Source organism: Ursus arctos, unplaced genomic scaffold (genome assembly GCF_023065955.2).
Source record: "Ursus arctos isolate Adak ecotype North America unplaced genomic scaffold, UrsArc2.0 scaffold_16, whole genome shotgun sequence".
NCBI lineage: Eukaryota > Metazoa > Chordata > Mammalia > Carnivora > Ursidae > Ursus > Ursus arctos.
The window spans coordinates 54,551,778-54,574,022 of record NW_026622830.1 but is presented as its reverse complement, the minus strand read 5'-3'; positions in this window follow the sequence as shown (position 1 = coordinate 54,574,022).

Here is a 22,245-nt window from a genome sequence, read left to right as displayed (position 1 = left end):
GGGCACGTATTGCATGGTGCACTGGGTGTTAATTGCAACAAATGAATCATCGAACTTTACATCAAAAACCAGGAATGTACTGTATGGTAACTAATATAATATAATAAAAAATATGATTATAAAAAAAACCCCAAAACAGAACACTTTAAATCAGAAGCAGGATGACTGTCTTTTTTGTGTCTATTTACCCACATACTGGAGGGCCGGGCCAGCAGTGTTAAGACAAGAAAACGGACTCACTGGCAAGCTTGTCATTATTCACAGACAATGACTGTCCACCAAGAAAACACACAAACAAAAAATCTGCAGACAATATGCTGGAATTAAAGAAATCATACATATTCACTTAATCCAGCAGTGGGAATGGAATGAATGAACTTGAGCTAAATTCACAAACAGAATTAAATCTCAGAAATACCGTTGAATGTGAACAGCAAGCCACAGATGATTATGCACCACGTGAGACCATTTTTATTATACTCAAAACCAAACAAAGCTGCACAATGCATTGTTTAGGGATACGAACACTTGTGGTAAAAAACCATTTTTAAAAAAGAAGGGTAACGGCATAATGCAGAGGAGTGGCTGCCTTCAGAGCAGAAAAAGAACACGATCAAGGAGAAGCACCCAAGTAGCTTCTACTTCTTAAAATGAGGGAGGGGGGGACGGTGTCAAGAGAAGGGGCTTTAGAACTATGCCTCATAACTTGCATATATGTTATAGACTCTTTAGTAAATGTTCAACTGCTACATAAACCAGACAATTTAAATTAATGGGACAGTTCAAACAAATGATGGATACATATTTAAGTGACAGGCTTAATTAAAGCTCCTGGTAAAGACAGCTCCTCTGTACAAATTTCATTCACAGCAGGGTTACCACAGGAAACACAATAACCACCATAACATAAACAGTGAATCAATGTCTCTTACTCTGGGGAAGGAGTACAGCCCTTTAAGGAGAGAAAGGGGAACCACAGTCACTGAGGGCCAGCCAGGAGCCAAGTACTGGGCAGGAGGTCTTCAGATCTGTTTTATTCCACAAACCCAAAAAGCCCCTGGAGAGCTTTCTCCCCTGGCCTCTCCCTCCAGCCAGCTCTGCAACAAACATACATTAGGCCTTCCTTTTATCGTCATAAAGTTGATCGCACACCAGCCTAAGCACATGTCTCTTCAAACCATGAATAATTTCTAGATAACCAACAATTAACTTGCAGAACCTACAATTTAGTTCTAGTGCAGCTCTCAAGGTATCAGTAATCTGGCCGCTTGTCTAATACATGTGGACAAGAGAGACTGTAAGCTTAATAGACCAAGAACCACACCCAAACACACTGTTCCAACTTTGAAAAGAATATGTGCTCACACACGGACACACAGACACATATGAAGATTGCAATCTCACTAGTAGTCAGGAACAACATATTAAAAACAGTGGGTTTTCAACATGTCAGTTTGCATATATACACACACAAAAAATCATCGCCAGTGTTGCTTAGGGAAATTTACATACAACTTCCATAAAAGTTTCCATATAAATTTATATGACCTTTTCAAAAACAATTTGGTCATATCAGTAGTTTAATGTGGATACATTTCCATCTAAGAACTTCACATCTCGGTAACCATACAGAAAAAATTCTCCCACATGTTTGCAAAAAAATTAAAAATCACAAGAATATTCTTTGCAGCACTGTTTTTAAAAGTGGAAGGAAATACATGTCCATCATTTTTTATGTCCTCAAGTAAAATTAAAGAGCTAAAGTACCACATTTTCAACAAGAATCTCAAAAGCTAAATGAATTTAACAAAAACTTACCTCAAAAAGAGGATGGAGTCCAGCTCCTCCCTTTCTGACTTCTTATTCCCTAGAATGTATAAAAAAAAATTAGTTATCATGACAATGTGTACATTTTAAGATATTAAAAATTATGTTATCTTGGGGGCGCCTGGGTGGCACAGCGGTTAGGCGTCTGCCTTCGGCTCAGGGCGTGATCCCGGCATTCTGGGATCGAGCCCCACATCGGGCTCTTCCACTATGAGCCTGCTTCTTCCTCTCCCACTCCCCCTGCTTGTGTTCCCTCTCTCGCTGGCTGTCTCTATCTCTGTCGAATAAATAAATAAAATCTTTAAAAAAAAATTATGTTATCTTGAAAACACTGAAGCTTGAACACACACTCATTTATTCAAAAACTACCAGGAGGTAGCGTGGAACCCCTGTCGGGAATGTAGATAAACACCCAAGCCACAGCACCTGAGTCCACACCTAGCAGAGCCATTCTTCGCTAGCTGTTTAACCACAGCCTCCACGTTTCCCAAATCACTGTCAACCCGTGGAATGCAATTTATTTGTTTCTCAATTACTTATGAGCTCAAATTATGAAGGAATGCACAGCAGATGCAAAGAAAGAGTTCTAGCTTTTTTGATGTGAAGAGGCACAGAGCAGTCATAACTATGAAAAGCCACGCATGTCTTCAGGTCACGTGCACTGTCCTTTCGATAGTGACAATAAGAGAAAATACAAAACCTACAGCAGCCAGTTACATTTATTGTCCAGTCTCTCTGCCGGGGGCCCTGCGCTAAGAGCTTGCCATTCAGCATCTAACTTGGGAAGTGGTAACCTTTTCTGCAAAGGGCCAGGGAGTGTATGTTTTAGGAGTGTATATTACAAGAGTAATCATTTAACGCTGCCACGATGGTGCAAAAGCAGCCATGGGTAACATAAATGCACTGGTATGGCTGTGTCCAACAACTTATTTGTCAAAACAAGCAGCCAGTTCTAAGTTGTGGACCCCTGATCTAACGGAATGCCCACAGCTCTAGGAAGTAAGGTAAGATGGCATTCGTTCATTGAACAAATACTAAAGAATGTCTCTGTGTCAGAGATTCTTCCAGGCCCTGAGGATACAGGCGTGATACAAAACAAAAAAACCATGCCCTGAGGAAGCTTATATTCTGGCAGTAGGAGGCATTCAGTAAATGAGAAAACCAAGAGGAAAGGCTAATGGGGAATGCCCAAACAGGCAGTATTCAGTTCTGACCAGGGAAGTACACCTTGCTGATAAGATGACATCCGAGCAAAGATCTGCAACAGGTAAGGAAGAGAAACACATGGACATTTGAGGGTAAAGAAATAAGCCATATGGACATTTGGGAGAAATTTGTTCTGGGCAGAGGGATTGGACAGTGCAAACTCCTTATGGCTGAGCAAGTCTGGCATGGTCAGGAAACAGCGAGAAGGCCCTTGAGTCTACAGCGAAGGGGGAGAATTGCTGCAGGTGAGGTTAGAAAGCGGGTAGGGTAAAGGCTGGCAGGTAGGTGGGGCTTGAGGCCATCGTAATGAGTTCCACAACTGGGAAGCTATTTGAGGGTGCAGAGTCATATTTTTAAAGAATCACTCCAGCTGCTCTTCTGAAGAGACTCTGGCAGGGATTGGGGGGGGGGGTGTAGGTCACAAGTGTGGAAAGGGGAAGACCATTTCTGAGAATAACTGCAATAATCTGCGTGAGGATAATGGGAGCACCAGCAATACCAGCACAGGCAGTGAGAAGAGGCCAATGACTCTGGATATATTTGCAGGTAGAACCAATAAACTCGGGTTTTGGCCTAAATAACGGAAGGCTGACGTTATCATAAGATGATTTCATGATTCACAGCAAACATTTTCCTTCTTTCTGTTGCTTTGGTATATTTTCTTCCTGGTATTCCAATCAAAACACAAATTGTATTAAAAGCAAGAAACTTTAAAATCTCAATCCTAGTTTTATTGGTTCTTCATGATGATTCTTCGTAGTAGACTGCAAGAATGCAGAGTTTTCATCTCCTAGCAAGAGATGTCTATTTCTCTATTTGCATCAGAGAGGCACGGAACTTGTTCTGGTCAATGGGACGTTAACAAACGTGAAGCAAGCACGAATTTGAAAAACCTTATGCACCAGCTAAGCTTGGAACCCTATGGCCAACATCGAAAGGAGCTCAAGATAGCCTGCAAGCATGGAGTGCCCTGGTCAACAGCGTGCCAACCACAAGACACGTAAACGAGGCCATCTACCACCAGCCGATGTGAGAGGCATGTGCAAGCCTAAACCAGAAGAACTGCCCAAGAAACCCAGAAAATTGTAAGCAAAATGACTGGTTGTTTTATTACGGCACTTAGCTTTGGGATGGTTTGTAATGCAATCCGTTATGCAGCACAAACTAACTGACACACTCTTGAACAACTACATTTTTTTCTAAAAGGACAGAAAGAGCAAAAGGGGAAAGGAGGGACAGAGGAGCTTTCAAATGGGGTTTTTTGGTTTAAGGCTTTTTTTTAAAAAAGGGATTCTAATACCTTTCTTTGCTATTTTGATTACCCATAATATCACACTTTTTTCCTCCACACACCTGTGAAAAAAAGTTAAGTGGAGCAAAACTAGGAAACAGGATAAAAGTCAGATTGTTTCCTATTTGAATTTTCTACCAATTTGGAAAAAAATTAAGCTCAAGATTTACGTCAATTTATAACTCACAGGGGAAAAAACTGAGCAATTCATTGAAAAACAAAAAACAAAACCCCTTGTTGGCATCCTTGGGCACGGGCCCGTATTTGACTTGATGACCGTCTAGAAGCTGGAGCATTCTGTCAGACTCTGAGCCATCTGGTCTGTGTCCGAGACCACCACAGTGCCTCGCACCACGTTCTTTCCCCTCCATGCCTGACGTCTGCCTTAGGTTCTGCAGAAGCAGTCAGGACACCCATACATTCCTCTCTGCATCCTCTTCTGTATACCTGACCCTACATCAGCCCACATACCCCACCATCGTGCACCATCAGTTATCTCCCTTTAGTCAGCCTGCAAACAGTAAATGCAGCCTGTAAAACCCTCCCCTGACCACGCTACGCCCTGAGTTACAGTCCCCTGTCTTCACCATCAAACTTTCTAAAAGGGTATTCTTGTGTGTAGCCTCCAGTCTCACCCCCACTCACTCCATCTCTCTGCTGGCTTAGGATCCCCCCACTCACCTAGATTCTCCTTGATGCACTACCACTTCCTAATCCAGCTGCCCCACAACTTTTGCATTCGTAAACGTTGCCGACATTTCATTCCTTGAAATTCGCTCTTCTCTGGCTTTCTGTGACAAACTGCTTTCCTGGCATCGAAGCCCCTTCCCAGCTCCACACACTACTCCTTTATCTTTCCTCTTTATCTGCCCAATAAAAGAAGCAGTTACCCCGAATCCTTAACTGTCACTCTATGAAGAACACATCCCTTGGCAACAGCATGATTGCACCTCTCTTCTCCCACGCTCCCATTCCTACATTTTTACTGCCCAGCCAGAACCCACATCTGGGGTGTCCCACGGGCACCACAACTCAGACTGCCCAAAACTGCACTCATCCTCCTACCTCCCGAACCTGGCTCCCCTCCAGAGTTCCCACAACTGTTGTGGCAGTTTATGAACCAGACTCAACATTCTGAAAGCCTATGTGCATCCCTATGCCCACGGCAGCATTACTTAAAGCTGAGACATGGAAGCAGCCCAAGTGTCCATCAACAGAAGAAGAAGTGGTACATACGTACGAGGGTATATTACTCCACACCATAAAAAAGTACGAGATCTTGATATTTATAACAGCATGGAAGTACCTAGAGGGTATTATGCTAAGCGAAATAAGTCAGAGAAAGTCAAGTGCCATATGATTTCACTCACATGTGTAATCTAAAAAAAACAAAACAAGTGAATAAGCAAGCAAACAAAAAGCAGAATCAAACATATAAATACAGAGAACGAACTGATGGTTGTAAGAAGGAAGGGGGTAGAGGGATGGGTGAAATGGGTGACGGGGAGTGTAGTACAGGCTTCCAGTTATGGAATGAACGAGTCACGGGGATGAAAGGCACAGCATATTGAATACAGTCAGTGCTACTGTAATAGTGCTGTACGGTGACAGATGGCAGCTACGCTTGTGATGAGCAAATCACTATGTTGTACATCGGAAACTAACGTGATACTGTGTGTCAACTCTACTCAAGTAAAAGAAAGATTTTTTTATAAATAAGACTGAGGTAGAAATAAGTGTGCTAACATGTAAGGATTTCCAAAATAGACTACATAAAACAAATAAGAAGGTGATGACGGCAGCTAATATTTACTGAGCACATATTATGTGCCATACTCTGTCCTGAAATCCCAGGATACATGTTAACCTGTTTGAGGCTGACAGGAGAAAGCTGAGTCAGAGAGAGGTGAAGTCACCTGACCAAGGAGCAACAGCTGGGAGAACAGCGCCAGGAGCCAAACCCAGTCTAGCTCCCCAGGCTACACTATCCTGTCACCTAAATACAGAGCAGATTGTGCAGTGTGACATTATTGGCTTGATTTTTCAAGGAATATTTTACACAGGTATATAAGAGATAAAAATCACATCTTTTCAAGTTACACTGAGCCAGAGATCAAGACTCCCTCAGGTCTTTCCATTAAGAAACACAATATAAAGTACAAATGGGGGGGCGCCTGGGTGGCACAGCGGTTAAGCGCCTGCCTTCGGCTCAGGGCGTGATCCCGGCGTTCTGGGATCGAGCCCCACATCAGGCTCCTCTGCTATGAGCCTGCTTCTTCCTCTCCCACTCCCCCTGCTTGTGTTCCCTCTCTCGCTAGCTGTCTCTATCTCTGTCAAATAAATAAATAAAATCTTTAAAAAAAAAAAAGTACAAATGGGGCCCTAATTTGGTCGGTTCCTGAAATTGAGCCAACCACTGGCTTCTCTTTGCAATCATGATATAGATAAATTAATATTACCCTGACCAATCAACATTTTCCTGTGCTCATTCTTTTCTGGCAACTGGCAGATCTATCTCCATGTTTTGTCAAAATCAGGGGTACTTTTTTTTTTTTTTAAGACAAAGAGAAACTGTGTGCACACCGGGGGTGGGGGGCGAGAGTAGGAGCAGAGGGAGACTGAGAGAGAGAATCTTATGCAGGGGCCCAGCACAGAGCCCATGCAGGGCTCAATCTCACAATCCTGAGATCATGACCTGAGCTGAAATCAAGAGTCAGACGCTTAACCAACTGAGCCACCCAGCCATCCCAGGGGTACTCTCTAATATATCTGCTTCTTGCCTCTTCCTGAAATTTGGGGTAACACAGCAAGTCCACCTCCATACTGTTACAAGCTTGGGCTGCTGTGTGGGTCCCGCTACATGGCCCCACAGCAGTCTAGCTTTCCTGTCCCACGGGCTGAGGTGTTCCCAGCCTGTCTTCTCATCACTGCTTGCTGCCACAATAAGGACAGACACGGGCCACATGTGCCCACCTTCTGCAAAACCTGCTTCTGCCACGGCTTCCACAGCTACTCATTTCGCTTCTCCAGCACCACTTCTTTCTCTTACCTCTTCCCTTTTCTGTCCCCAGTCACTGCTCAGTATTGGGGCAAAGGATCACACTTTTTATAAAGTAAGTCAAAAGAAAAGAAAGGCTTTACAAAGAAAGGTCCTGAGTTCAACTCAGGTCACTCTCTTGCTTGTCCTCCCCTGGGCTCCCCATCTCACCTTAGTTAGAGGAAAATCCCAAATCCTCAATGAGACCTACAAGCCCCACCTGGTCCTACCCTTTCCTCCCCCACCCACAACTCCTCCAACTCTACTGACTTCCATTAGATTCTCAAGCCTATTTATGACTCAGAGCCTTTGCACTTACTGTTCCCTCTGTTTGGAACACTACTCCCATAAATAACCACCAAGCTATTCCCTGCTTAACCCGATCTTGACTCTAACCCCTTTTCAGAGAGGCCTTCCCTGACCCTGCTGCCTAGACCAGCGTACACACACCCCTATCAAGCTTCATTTTTCTATAATCATTACCTGAAATTATACATTTACTTGTTATTTATTGTCCATCTGCCCGAATGAATGAAAAGCTCATTAAACTGCAGATTTATTTGGCACACAGCAAACCCTCAGTATCTACCTGTGGGATGACTTTAAAAACAATGTATACTAACACAGACAGAATTCAAAGAGTGGCAAATCCATTTATTACAAGGAAAACCCTTACTCCCCTCAAATTAGATAAATCCTCAAATATAACTCCCACAGTCTTAAGTAGAACTTATAAAACGTCATGTAAAGTTTTCTCAATGCCCGAGGATTATCAACACAAAAGTCAATGCCCTTGTGATATATACATGGGCATGAGCAGAGATACGAGCAGTACTATTTTGTGTGGGAATGTATCAGAATGCCTTTCCAGAACCACTTTCTCAGGAATATACGAGCCAGAATGAGATTCCGTTTCTAGGAACGGGGCAAATGATATCCAGGCTGGCCAAGCAGAGTACCCCATCTCCCACGGGAATGGGCCCATGACCCAAGTAAAGCCAATCAGCATGGTCTCAGGACCTGGGGCCCTAGAGGAGCCACACTCTTCTCAAGAGTCACTAGCTTTCAGGGACCATCTCTCCTGCACCTGGAAGAGTCAGCCTGAGAACGAAGGAAAACCACAGAAAGGAAACAAATGGACATAGAACCAAGAGTGGAAGGAGTATTTTTCACCAAGAGGGAGGTCAAAAAAGAGAGTGGAGGTGAGAATGGGTGAGTGTCCTGGACTCCACTTACATCCCTATCAACAGTCATATGTACTTAAAGCTAAATGTTCCCCTACAGTAGTTGTGTGTATCATTAAATCTCCCCCTTTTAAGTTAGTTTGAGTTTCTGCCACTTGCAACCAAGAGTCCTCACTCATATAAATATGCTCAACATATACAGGTGACCCTTGAACAATGCAAGGATTGGGGCTGTCTACTCCCTGCATGCAACTTTTGACTCCCCCAAAACTTAACTCATAACAGCCTACTGTTGACCAGAAGCCTCACCAATAACATAAACAATTAACACATATTTCGTATGTATGTAATATGCACATGATATGCTGTATTCTTACAATAAAGTAAGCTAGAGAAAAGAAAAGGTTATTAAGAAAATCATAAGGAAGATAAAATACATTTACAGTCCTGTACTGTTATTATATATATAAAAAAATCCACATAGAAGTAGACCCATGCAGTTCAAACCCGTTGTTCAAGGGTCTATTGTACTATCACCCTGGTGGAGCAGAATGATTTTTAGGAGGAAAAAAAAAAAACCTCAGCTGGTTAAACACACACACACAGCTGCTTGCCAGGGGCTGGAGGGAGGAGGGAATGAGCGACTGCTTAATGGGTACAGGGTTTTCTGTTGGAGTGATAAAACTGCTCTGGAACTAGACAGAGGTGTGGTGATTACACAGCACTGCAAATGTTCTAAATGCCACTGAATTGTTCACTTGAAAATGATTAATTTTATAGTATGTGAAATTTACCTCAATAAACAAAATTTTAAACGTGAAAACAATGCTGCAATGCATTTCTTAATCGCCTTTAAGTAAACCTATCATCATTTCCTACGAAAGGAAATTAGGTCAAATGATATGTACATTTTTTAAGACCATTGGCACATACCAACAAATTACTTTCCAGAGAGATCATACCAAATCAGAATCCTATCAAAGGTGTATTGGAAAGCAAATACGGATAACCGGGAGGAATCATTAAGGGAAGAAACAGCAACTTTGCTAAAATCATCGGTAGATGCTTTTTTATTTGTAAGTTTATATATCCTAGATAACTGAAGTGACATTTAAAACATTGGTTCTTGTCATTTCTTCATTTGTGACATATATATGTATACTTTAAACATCTGTTCTAATTTCTCCTATTAATATGTAGGAGCTCTCTATGTACTGAGGTTATAACTACATCCTCTCCTATAAATTTCAAATATTTTTCCAGTTCATTATTTACTTACTTCGGTTAAAATGATGTCTGTTTCTGTACATATTTATTTAAGGAGCAGGAACAGAGGAATGGAACCATTCTTTCCAAAACAAATAGCTGCAACCTGACACACACACACACACACACACACACACACACACACACACACACACGAGGTGATATTTTACTTCTACCCCGAAGTTCAGCACAAGTTCTACTACATCAGCCGAACTAACCCAAACACATCCTTATCTCATCAGATATGAAGTCCATGGAAAATAGAGGTCTACACTGTTTGCTCTAGAAATATGACCAGACATAAATAAAACACGTTAATCCCTTTAAAAAGTTGTAACGAAGCAACATAGGTCATCTGTTCCCCTCTCTTCCATGCTGTCTTAAAAATACTAAAAAAGATCTCATTGAATTTTTAGTAGTTATAACCTGTCCTTTTGGGGGGATAGTGACTTACTTTTGGTTTCTGTGTATTTAAAATTTTACAATAGTGTCTCTGCAATTTTGTTTCCATGAAAGAAGCCTCACCCAAGGCTATCCTTACCCACAGCCCTCTGGTCCATCTGCCCCTCTCCCCGGACCTCTTTTTCCAACCTCTTCTCCGTTTTGTCCACACAAATAGTCCTTTCTTACAGCTGTTCCCCTTGGGATCAGAGGGTGGGTCTGATAATGAGTGCACGTACACAAGGGAGAAGGTTAGGGGGCTCCTTCAAGAGGCCTTAATTCTCGGTCTCAAATCATTACTTTAATGATGGGAACATCTGGCTTGTGAAAACAATCTTTGGCGCGGGAAGGCTTTTAGAAATTTTTCAAAACATCAGGTGGCTGCTACTCCCCCACAGACTTACATCCGTCTATTTGGAAATCACATTTTGGGTTTGTTTGCTTTTTTAATAGTTATTTATTCTAGACTTGGATTGCAAGTTCTGGCATCACCAACACTGTGTATAGCCCCTGGCACCTATTCTGTCTGGATAAAAAATAACTGCTAAATGAACTAGGGAACTCTGGAGCCAGCTGCCTGGGTTCAAGTCCTGACTCTGTCACTTACCAGCTGCATAACCTTGAACAAGATTCTTATCCTCTCTGTGTCTCATCTGTAAAATGAGGATAATAATATTACCGATCCCATTTGGGAGGATTACATGAGTTAATCCATGTAAAAGTATTTCTGGCAGTGTTTGGCACCTGGAGAGTGCTGATTAAATGCTAATTACTACGATTACAAATAAGGAAGTATGTTACCAAAAGGAATCAAGATGAACAAGAAGCCCTTCATGTTCTCAGTGTATTTATCAACTAGTAGGTGATATCCTGCAGACACAAAGCCAAAGGCCATCAACGCCAAACGCAAAGTTCCAAATGCTGTGGGAATTCTGAGGAAATAGCACTTCAGGGCGGAGGGATAGATCGAGTTTATGTGGAAGATGGAGTGTGCTCGTGCTGTCTCCCGGAAGGGTTTTAGACGGTAGGATGGGCAACACCTTCTGGGAAAGGGACGGTGTGTCACTTTGGGCTCCCGGAGAAGTAGACACCAAGACAGGATTACACATGTAGGAGACTGACTGGGGGAACTGTCTGTGAAGGGAAAGGGGAGAGACCTGAGAAGGCAGGGAGAGGATTCAACCACAGTGCAGGTCTGACCCCCGGCGAAGGGGAGGGGGATGGAAGGAGGGTTGGGGAGGAAGAGTCTCAGACTCCAACTCAGTCCTGAGAAGGTCTTGACCACACCCATGCGGAGTCCTCAAGCCAAAGTCACCCTTCAGAGGCATGTGGCTCTTGCATGAGTGGACCACATTAGTACTCCTGCTTGCTCAGTAAGTGCAAGTAACCCGAGAGAAGCCTAGCTTTGGCTAAACTTTGCTGGTGAATCAGAGAGCAGCAGCTGGAGCTATTAGTCAGTCATGATCCCCACAGCAGAGACCTGAGTGGCACATTCTCATGGCTCCCACGCTTGGGCACAGGCAATGTCACTAGTACCTATGTGTCCTTCAAACCATGGTTGAAGTTCAGTGAATATGTGCCATCACTTAAAATCAAACACAAGACAACATCAAAGGGCTCCTTATCTTTTAAGCTAAACCATGGTTGCAATAGCAAAATTACGTATTTACTGTTAAAAATTACAACTACTTTTAAAATATCTCTCAGATGTGGTTTCAGTTTCTAAAAAAATATAAAAGACATAAAAATGGTTATGAAATATCTCTTTTGTAAAAATCACAGTTAAAAAATTGAAATGGGCATTCAGAACTAAGTCAGAAACAAAGCCTGACTAAGAATCTAAAAGGTAAGTCCTTTCTGAACTGGTAGCTTAAGGCAGCATATTGATCCAATGAGAATATTAGAAAACATTTTGCAAAAGCACATCTTACGTGAGGTTAAACCGCATTCACGGCAAAAATGGAGAAGATCAAAATTACCCCTAACCACTAGAGCCACACCCAGTAGGACAGACGGTCACACAGTTGAGAGACACGAAAGAAAGAGGACCACTGAGAACACAGCACTTCCCTGGGCCCACCTGCTGCACTCTGGGACACATGGTCACTGAGTGGAAGGCCAGACAACATGTGCACTACCTGAACTGTCCTCGTTTTATATACATACATTCCCCGGCTTCTGGCCCAGTACTGAATGCATAAGTTAAATGCATTTATGAGATTGCTCCCCCAAAGAACAACAATAATAAGTCTTACAGATTACAGTATTTCCTTTATTTTAAGGGGATGCATGGCACAGGAGAGGGAACAAGACATCCTCAGTTCCTATCACCTCACCAGCAAGAAAACTGGCTCAGCAGTTGGTTGACTCTACCTCTTACCTTCACAGAGAAAACACAAGCCATGGTGTGAGAGCTCCCTCCACATCTAGGACCCCATTCTTAATTCCTCCAAGTGGCCTTAGAGGAAGCAGTGTCCCTCTTGTCAAGCCTGATCTCCCGTCCCACACTCTTGATCCCACTGAAGACCCCACCTTTCTCCATTTGTATTCCCTTTCTCTGCACTGTTTCTTCAATTTTGCTCTTTTATTAGTTCCTTCTTCTACGTATATCTACACGGAAATTTGCTCAGCTCTTAAAAAATATGAGAAGCATATCCACACATATGCACCCACCCACCCATCCTTGATCTGGGATTTCCCCCCTCTCTTTCAGGCATATTAATCTGTATTCTTTCCATCCCATGACCCAGAAATAGGACTCAAGCTAACTAAAGCAAAAACAGGGTGTTACTGGCACCTGCCGACCGAGAAGCTCAGGGGTGGAGATGGCACAGACATGGGGAACCTCTCAGCTCACACAGTCCAGTGCGCTCGTCTCACCCTCCATCCCTCTGTCCCACTTCCCTCTGATTATGAATTCGATTTGCAGTAGGTTCCCTCTACTCTGGGGAAAGATGAACGCTGGCAGCCCGTGCTACACCCTCAGGGTTTGCAATCCAAAAGGACGGAAGCTCGGACTTTCCCGGGACCCATGTTTCAAAATCAGGGAGTCTGACACTCTCGGGCCACTCACCAAGGGGACACGTCAGATTTGGCTCCTATTCTCTACCTACATCTTCCCGGTTCCCAACATCTACACACATCACAGGATAAAAGCCATTGTACACGTAACTCCATGGTGGCCACACCATTACCTTCACACAAGTTCCTCTCTCTGCAGTCCTTTCATCCCCGACTTGTCCACTGGGAAAACCCCGTATTCGTCATTCCAAACCCACCTCAGACCTCATCTCCCTCAGGAAGAAGCACTGGCGACTCTCCAAGAGGCCTCTCTGCTGTGCCTCCTCTGCACCGCGTGTGTGGCCACCTCTACGGTTTCACCCGCTCCACCGAGGCACTAACACCTTCATGGGAAATGTAGTTGCTTCTGTGTCTACCTCTCCTATTAAACCAGAGGTCCCGGGCTTCTGCCTTATTCATCTCTGAACATACAGCCCTCCTGAGCAAACAGACAGACAGACACACACACGCACTCACTCATACACTCTTGAAAAAAATGTCTGTGGAACTGAAACTTTTTTTTTTTTAAGATTTTATTTATTTATTCGACAGAGATAGAGACAGCCAGAGAGAGAGGGAACACAAGCAGGGGGAGTGGGAGAGAAAGAAGCAGGCTCATAGCAGAGGAGCCTGATGTGGGGCTCGATCCCATAACGCCGAGATCACGCCCTGAGCCAAAGGGAGACGCTTAACCGCTGGGCCACTCAGGCGCCCCGGAACTGAAACTTTTTAAAATCCAAAGACAGCATAGCTGTCTACCACATTTATAGATTATTAATTTTACAGTACAATAACATATTCCTCCTTTAAAGCATAATTTAAAAACTTAAATTGAATCAATTTGCTATTTTGAGAGTCCATTTTTTAAATAAACAATTCTCTACGGTTTTATCTATGGAAAGATCAGTACTCTAAACAGCCAGTAAAAGTATTTATGCCCAACTGCAAGTAAAGCACTTACAAACAAAATAAAAATACAAATTACAAAAGTTTACATCAAAATATTCTGGGCCGATCAATTAGCTGTTTTCCCAGAATAAAAGGAGCAAGTCAACCATTTTCAGTTGTCCCAAACAAACCATCTGAGCTCGACTGGACTTTTATCCTAGGTTCACCCTTCTCTCTTCAGAACTCCAGACATCCCCGAGCCCTCGAGGCAGGGATTGGTGTATGTGTGATACACATATCTGTGTCCAAAGTCCATCTTACATCTTAGAAGCTACAGATATAAAACGTCAGTAATTGATGAAAAATTAGCAAAGGGAGCCTTATGGCAAAATGACTTTGCTTCAAACAAGGCTGAATGAGAGAGACAAAATAAGACTGGCTGAGGAGCCCGAAATGACACCTCGGGCTCTGCTCTGGTTGTACAAGGTCCTTTGGCACTAACGTCCATGCAAATATTTTACCACCTGCTAGGCCCGCCAAGGAAGGGCACAGAGAGGCCAATGAACAGCAAAACACAAAAGGAGTCTTTTTATCTTCTGCCATGCTGAAATCGGATATAGCCTCAAGTCTCCCTAGAAGAATCTAGTAAGACAGACCAGGAAGAGAGCAGCACAAGTCAAAGCAACATTTTTGGGAGACATGCAAAAACTCTAGGGCTTTTGTTTACATATTAACATTCACTGTGGTGGGTAAATATATTTTCTGATATATAAATATACTTTTGAGTCAAATAACTAGCAGAGGCATAACATGGGCTTTATAATCAGGAATCCCAGCTCTGCCACTTACCGACTGGGTGCTCACAGACAAGTAGTTACGCTCGCTGGGCCTCAGTTTCTCATCTACAGGTTGAGGGTAGGAACACGACCTGCATCAGAGGTTGTGGGAAGATTTGATGGAACCATGATGACAATAAACAACCATACCACAGCTTTCTATCCTTTTATTAAGTTCCACACCCCATGTCCAACAACCTCCTAGACGTGTCCACTTGGATCTTGCCCTTTTCTCAAACTCAACACCCCGAACACCAAATTCACCTTCCCCTATCATTAGCCAGGATCTCCTCCTAACTCCTCTGGCCCTCTCCCTGACACTCCCGTTCTCCAAAATGCCTACCGCCAATTATCAAATTACACGAATGTGTTTATTGCCACTCGGACTACAGTGGAAACGGTCGTCTCAATCCTTGCTGCTGGCAGGCTCATTGGGAGCAACACTTAGGAAAGAGCACAGTGAATCAAGTCAGAAACACGTTCAAACCCAGCCATTTGACTTCAATGGAATCTGTCCTAAGGAAATAACACAAAATATAGAAAAAGCTGCTTCCCAAGATGTTTTGAGTGGTATTATTCATATCAGAGAAAAAAGTACAAAAGAAAGAGAGAAAGGAAGGAAACAATTTAACAATCCAGGAAAGGGTAAGCTAACTTACGGTACACAATTTCAACAAATGTTTGTAGTTAATAAAAATGAGAGGGGAAAAAAATGAGAGGAACATGCTAATAATAAAATAAGTTTAAATGGCAACATTTAAAATTGTAATTGAACTTGTCCCTACCTAAAGCAACAGATGCTTTAAAGGAAATATACCAAAATGTTCCATTTTACTCTGTCAATATAGAGAGAGTATTTGTGAGAAACTGTTCTCTCTTCTGTGTCTCCAAATATTTGGCCCAAGCCCGATGTCACTTGATTTGCCTGGACCATGGCCTCTTACCCCAGATCTCTTCTCCTTCAGACTGATCACTCCTCGCCTGGCTTCTACAAACCTCTTTCATTATTTCACTTAGGCAACCACGAGCTCCTGCTGCATTGGTCCTTTGAAATCGCACCCCCCCCTCCATTCATGGAGCACCTTAGTTCAGACCTTCGTCATTCGTCTCTTCCCTTGCTGCCAGCAGTGTCACCTGTCCCGTCACCCCCCAATCCAATTTCCTGGCCTTGCTAACAGGCAGGCAGCTCTCAAATCTTATCATTTGACCTACTAAGAGTTCTTCAAGCGGGCCCTCTCACCTGCAAGGTAAGATACAAGCTTCCAACTCAGACAAACGAGACCTTTTCTGATCTGGCCCCCAAACTGCCTCAGCTTCTGCCCGTCCGGCCACCACTCCTCTCCCCCCACCAAGATCCCCCAGTCCAACTCATTCTCCTGCCCCTACCCCTGGCCTACATAGCACTCTAGTCACGCATCTGACACTGTGAACACCCTCAGGGCAAGAATTCTCGCACCGCATCTCATGACCAACATCACCTTGTGACTCCCTCACTGGACTGGAGGAGGAGCAGCCTGGTGTTCCTCACCTTTCTACATCGTTGCCACGTGTATTTCCACTACCAGCTCCCATCTCCCCTTGCCTGAACTGTCTTCCTGCTGCCCCTCCCAAATTCTAACTTTGCTCTGTCCAGTGTGCAGCCACTAGCCATATATAGATACTGAGCTCTTAAAAAGCAGCTAGTTTGAAATGAGACGTGCTATAAGTGTACAATACACACTGGATTTCAAAGACTTGGCATGAAAAACAGAACGTAAAATATATTAATATCCTGTATTGATTACCTGTTAATATGATACAGATTAGATCTGCAGGATTAAATAAAATGTATTATTAAAATTAATTTCACCGGTTTCTTTTTACTTTTTTAAATAAAAGCCACACATGTGGCTCAGTAGTCTAGCCATCCTTCAGGGACCAGCACGAGTAAAACTCCTTCAAGACGCCCTTCTGTTTGTGCCATTCTTAATGATCTTTTTTGACCCCTTGAAACCCTATAATGGAGTCCAACATATAAGCCACTATCCAATTACATACCATACTATATGCTTACTATTACATCAATTCTTCTTGCTACATCAATACCATTTCTATATGGGGATTTGTAGTGGGTACCCAACTTTTAATTAAGCATGTAATCTTTGCTGGAGCAAGATAGCAATGCACAGAATTTTTTTTTTTTGGTTTCTGGTTTGTTTTATTTACTCATTTACTCTTCCATTGATGATTTCAACCATGCAGGGAGAAATGGAAGTCTGGGGACCTAATAGCTCTTTGTTCTACCTGCAATTAACACAATACATATAGGCCATTTAGTCCGTAGCTTGGCCCCCTGTAAGGTCTGTCTGCGCCTCAGTCTCCCTCCTTGTCAAATAAAGTTTATAATTTCAGGCCAATCTACAATATGTAGCCAGATTAAAGTAGCTAAGCAAGTTCTAAATGGAGCCATTACCATGACTGTGTGTCTCTCAGCCAATTGTCTTAAACACAGACTAATTTCCATAGAGAGAGAACAAATTCATAGCAATTATCAAAATATAAAGGGTGGTGTGGGAAAGTACCTATCAAAATACTTGTCCTAGCCTATTAATGATGGGATGCAAGTAATGGCAGAGGAAACTTTACATGCCTGCTGAAAGCTGAAGTAGTTCATACATCATACTTGGAATAACCTTTACAAGGTAGACATTACCAGACCCATTTGACAGAGTAAAGAAACTGAGGTTCAAAGACAGGCTAAGTAACCAGCCAAAGTGATGCAGCCACAGGCTGCAAATCCAGATCAATGATATCATCTTTGTATGTAAAAAAGAACATCTTTATTATCGCTTGAAGACGAAACAGGTGAAAAGCAAGAGTATTACATAAATATGCAAATAAAAATACAACAATAATGTCCATTCATTTCCTTCAAATAGTTTTCTTGATCTTAGCTAATTCCTGTCTTTCAGATCAGGAGGCCATTTTTTCTAAGTAGACTTTTAAGTAGCAAATAAATAGTGTATATTACGTGTCAGGAACTAGGACCTTAACGGACTGTTTTTCTTTAAAGTCTTTACACCACAGTTGTTAGCGTAAGTTTACATTAGACATGACTAGAATTCCTCGACACGTTGATAAAAACGTAGTCCCTACGGATAAAGATTGCAAAAATAAAGTACACTGGGTCATTCCACAAACAAATGTCATCTACAAAAAACAACCTAATATCAAAGAACCTCTCTATGGTACAAAACTGAAGTCATAATGAGCTCAACGAAATGAAAAAAGAAAGTTCCTCAAAATAAGATACTGCACCTTAAAGTGAAACACAATTACAGAGCCTTGAAAACGAACTATTTTCTCAGAATGGTAACAATGTAACAATCTCTGAGAAGCCAAACTGATCTAGGTTTAATTGATTCTGCCTTTACAAAATGGAGCGAACTTAATCCTGCAGACCGAGAACAAAAGTTCTAATTCTCTAGCACAGAAAAAGTCCCAGAGCATCAAATGCTTTAAAATACTGTTCAACTTTCCTTTATCAAAAATGTCCCTGCAGTAGGTGTTAATCAGTCACTACTAAGAACTCTGCACAACGCAACCTGTGTGTGCATGAGATTTTACTACAGGGAGGAGACACTTCAGTTTACCAAGGACACCACGCTTCACTTTCAAAAGTCTTGAAAACTAAAACTAATCCCTCTTAACAGTAAGTAATTAATTTACATTTCATTCCAAACTGAACAAGATAGTGTAACTCTCAAGGAATCCCAGACTGTGAATAACTTGGCAAAACCAGGTGTGTGTGTGTGTGTGTGTGTGTGTGTGTTTCCTCAGAGATACTTTGCAGGGTATAAATAGAAATAATTGGCAACTTTCAATCTCATGAGCAAGATCTTTATTTAAAATTCTCACATATAAAATGAATTCTTTTATGTCATATTTCTTCAAGTGACAGACACATTAAGACTATGTGTCCTAAATCGGGTGCTTTTTCCTCATTTTAAGAATAAAAAAGACATCTAGAGAAACAAGGTGTCCTTTTCTCAGCCCCTCAAAACACTACAGACAGCACAGGTGTTTGGTCCTTCACAAAAGTTAAGGCTAAGTAGGGAAGAAAATAGAAAACAACACACAGCCCAGCAAGGCAGAGATCACATGCAGCAGGTGACAGGAAGCCTCGTGGACACTTCACAGCCACAAGGATGAGCTTCATCTCAGGTCAACAGCGGGCCCCCCTGGGCTCCACAGAACCTCCACCCCACAGTCCATAAAAACGAAAGAAGGCAAATAACTATCACTGCCATCCTGGCAATAAAGAAGCAGCCGCCTCCTTGAACCCAGGAAAGCCACCCCTTCCTCCGACAGGAGGAGCCCACGTCACACCAAGGACACGAAGAAACCCAAGCAGCCAGACCCAAAATAAAAATAAAAATAAAAAGAGGAGCATAGGAAGAGAGATGACAGCTAAATTAAATTTATCCTGGGAGCGCTCCGAGGCTCAGTGTATTTGAAAACTCCGACTCAAAAGTAAAAATAAAATTTAAGGACAGGGGGCCCACAAAAGAGATGACAGTTCAATTAAGTCTGTTGTGGGAACACTTGGAGACTCAGTCACTTAGGGCGTCAGAGTCAAAAATTAAAGTTAAAAAACGAGAGGGGAGGTGACGGTTCAGTGTGTGTGTGTGCGTGTGTGGCCCAGGAGCACCTGGAGTGCAGGTTTGGTGGGGAGGGGAGAGAGTCAAGGCTCGGCCGGCCTCGAGGTGACCCGGCGTGAATCCGGGGTAAGTTTACACTCTGGGCGACAGGGCAAAGCCCCAGGGCCAGAGTGCCCACTGTCGTGGAACAATGCTGGGCCGGGAAAGTAGGGTCTCACGCCACCCCCACCGCACCCCACCCCCATACCGTCCGCATCCCAGGCCCGACCCTCGTCCGGCCCACGTCCGGGCAGGTGCCCCCGAGCCGGGCGCCCCAGAGCGCTCCTCACCCAGCGGCGCCCGCAGGTGCTTCAAGCGCGTCAGCACGTCCTTCTTGGGGTCCAGCACCTTCTGGGGGGGACTTCTTCACATCTCCGTGGCTCCTTCGGGAGAACATCCCGCTGCGGGGAACCCGGGACCCGCCGGCGGGGCAGGAGGCGCCTGCCCTGCGCTAATCACTACATACTGTCTGGGTTGGTGCGTGTGGCGCGCGGGCCACTCGCCGCCCCCCGCCGGGCTGCCGCCGCTGCCTCCGCCGCCGCTTCAACTTTGGCTCCAGGAAGGAGGGGCGGGCCGGGTACGGCGAGGGGCGGGGCAGGAAGGCGGTGTCGGCGCGGAAACTACGGCCCCGCCCCGCGGGGGGCGCCGGTCGGCCCTAAGAGCGCGGCGCACGCGCACGCGATTTGGATCCGCCTCGCGAGGGCGCGCCTGGAGCGCAGAGTCGGCACCGCGAATCACAAAGGAGCTTGGAGCATGAACACGCTGTACTACAAGTCCCAGGATGCACTGCGACAGAGCCCTCCAATCAGGGTGGTGTGTCTTAGGCACGATGGAAGTAAATGGGCTGGGTCTGAGCACGTCATTCCTCCTCAACTTGCTGTGTGCCGCACGGCCTTTAGGGAAATGTAGTTCTCCAGGGAGCGAGGCGCGGTGACTTACCTTTCCGGTGTCCCCCAAAGGCTGGATGGCCTCTGACCACTCCCCTCACCCCGCACCCCCACCCCGATCCCCACCCCCGGAGAGGCCCAGTGCTCCCAAAGCTTCACCCCTTGGTCCATTCTACCAACCGAGGTTCCTCTAGTATCACTTGAACAAGAACATCTCAGTAAGAAAATTTCAAGGCTTTTAAAATGAAAACTATTTTGCCTTTTGACTTCTAGATTCACACCAAGGAGGGAAGTCCCTTTGACCACACTAAAACCAGAGGTCCAATTTCACCCTAAAATAAATGGGTTTGGCGTCAGGAAGGACATCCCTAGACGCTGGGTGAGGAGTCCAGCCAGTCCCCTTGGTTTGTGGGGTCCAGCTTCACTTGGGGTATTCGAGTCCCTTGCTCAGAGGGCTCTTTAGGATCTTGTGTCTTGCTTTGCAGGAAGTGCATGTTCTCTGTGTTGTGCAAGGCTGCATAGCAATCCAGTAGCAGAACCAGAACCTGAGGGACCTGACTCTCAGACTGGTATGTTTTGTAAGGCTACGAGCCTGTAACCTGGAGCAAAGCTTTGAGATGGAAAATGGCCTGGAGATTCCTTACAAGAGATCTGTAGGATTATTTACTGGCATCTGGATCCTTTGATGCTCCAAATTTTGACAGCATTGGAGCGAGTACTTAAGCTGGCTGTTTAAAATCATATGCTTTCCATCCAATTGGGACAACACAACTTTTTCTCATTCAGGGGAATCTGTAAGTTGGGGGAAAAGCCAGAGATTTACATAGCTTTTTATTCTCATAACTAGCATAATATATGGCCTCTAGAAGCACTCACTTAAAGTTTGTTAAATAAAATGGAATGAAAGCTAAAATAGTCCTGTTTATCTCATCCAGGCAAGCAAAAACATATCTTCTAGTTGTTAGAGCCTCTCTATTTTTAGAGTTGTCAAATAGCATTGATAGAACCAGGATGTATTCATACAAAGGAATATTATTCAGCTCTAAAAAGGAATGGACTACTAATAAACCCAATAACATGGATGAATCTCGAATCTAGATATGGAAGCCCCACACTCAAGATGATGCCAGCCTGGGTCCCCAGATGACATCTCAAAAAGGGCCACAAACCCTCCAAAACTGTTGCAAGAGAGAACTAGCCTTTTCTTTTAAGGCATTTTGAGTGCCTTTGTCACAGTACTTAGCCTGTACCTGGTTGTACATAGTACGTCAGAGTATTCGCTGCCCCATCCCCTTAGAAGATATCTTTGATTGAAAAAAGTAGGACGCACTTGCCTTAGGGAATTCAAATTGTCTATCATACAGCAACCTGCCACTGGCATCGAACATTTATTGAGGACCTGCTATGTGCAAGGCATGAATCTAAAACTTGGAGATAAAAAGATGTATAAGATGCAGTCTCCTGTCCTCCAAGGCTTTCAATCTAGTTGAGGGGCAGAACAACTAAATAAATGAAGAGATAAAGGACAACATACAGTAAATATGTGACACTGTCAAAACTTGGTAGTATTAGAAACAGGTATCCGTGCATTAAAGTAATCTCATCCATTACACCTAGCTTTTACTTACAGATGAAAATGTAGA